This window comes from Limulus polyphemus, unplaced genomic scaffold, assembly GCF_000517525.1.
Source record: "Limulus polyphemus unplaced genomic scaffold, Limulus_polyphemus-2.1.2 Scaffold887, whole genome shotgun sequence".
Classification (NCBI taxonomy): domain Eukaryota; kingdom Metazoa; phylum Arthropoda; class Merostomata; order Xiphosura; family Limulidae; genus Limulus; species Limulus polyphemus.
In genome coordinates this window covers 293,746-295,418 of record NW_013666497.1, presented here as the reverse complement: position 1 = coordinate 295,418, position 1,673 = coordinate 293,746, and positions in this window count along the sequence as shown.

Below are 1,673 nucleotides of genomic sequence, written 5' to 3'. Positions count from 1 at the left end.
GAACTTCCAAGTATTTCTTTCTTAACTTTTTTCTCCATCTATTGAGTGATAACTGAACTTCCAAGTATTTCTTTCTTAACTTTTTTCTCCATCTATTGAGAGATAACTGAACTTCCAAGTATTTGTTTCTTAATTTTTCCTAACATAAATACCACAGTTGAAAGTAAACATAACCTATTCTTGGATTAATTTGGAGGCCAGCGAAGCTGGAATGGTTCCTTCTGCATGATACAAGTACACTGGAGCACTGGACCAACGTTAAGGGGAGATTTCCAGAACCCACGCTTTCCATCTTCACACCGGGTTACTGTATGTGCATACAATCATAACCCCATGCCAGGGTCAGAGGATTAATGGGGAGGACATCATACAGATCCCAAGTTCTGAAGTATGATACCACGCATACACATACAGCTCCAGGCTCGGCCCCACTGAAGATTTGAAAGAAAGAAGACCACTATATAATGTATTGTTTTGATGATTAAGAAACTGGTGTTATTTAACTGAGTCATCAATAATATGTATACAGATCGTTCACTTGCAAAGATACTTCGGGAACTTGATACATTAAATATTAATTTAATTAATTCTTTATTTATTTACTTATTTTTAGCGAAATTGGTTTGTCAGATACCATTGTTGTGAAGTGAAAAGTCCCAAACTGTTGTACTTAACACACAAAAAAAACACTATGTGCTACCATCTAGCGACGGTAAGCGAAACTATTATAAAATGTAGAAGTAATTCTCCTGAGTAGTGGTTTTCGTTTTTGTTATTTTCTCACAAAAACGCGAGTAATAGGAGAATATAATAACATTGCTCTTATATATCCGCTTTGTGAAAAAATATTTTTAATTACTACTTTCAAAAAATATAAGAGAAAAGTTATCATACTAGGGAAACAAACTTTTGTTCATTTTCAGAAACAACCATTCAGAGATTGTAAGTAACAATGTTTGTTTTAAATAATATAGCAAATAAACAGTGTTCGTAACTAAGTTTAAAATTTCATAACCACCTAATTGCCTCGAAAATATGAAACTAATAAAACATAAGATGACAGAGTCTATAGGAAAGGGATATATCTATATGCATCTAGCATTAATGAGTATCAGCAAACCTTGAAGGGTATATTAGACAAAAATCAACAAACACAATATTAATACTTTAAATGAGTAAGAAAACTATAGCATTAACTTTATCACGTCGAGTTTACTACATTAAACTCAACAGTTTCATGTTTACACTCTGGCAGAATGTAAGAAATCAAACATAAATTATACAGAGCTGTCCTTTGCATTTTATTCAAGCCCCAACATGCAAGGTCCTTTCTCACAGACTTGAACCCAGACTTGAAATACACATTTATTAGGTAATCACAATTTCATAGGTAAGTCACAAATTTTAAGAATTATTAAAACGTTTTATTCAAAAGTTCAAAAACCAATGATATTTAAATCACCTCTCAAAGGACAAAATATACTCAGATCTAAAGGCCTAATTATCTACCCGATAAAAAAACTACCAATTCTACCAGGCTCGACAACTTATACGCGTAGTGAAAACAGCAAACACCCCCTATCAGGTTAGGATTTGAAAGTCGTCTCATCTGGATCGTCCAATATTAAACTTTTAATTAGAGAAGATGTATCTATTATAAATGAACTCTCAAC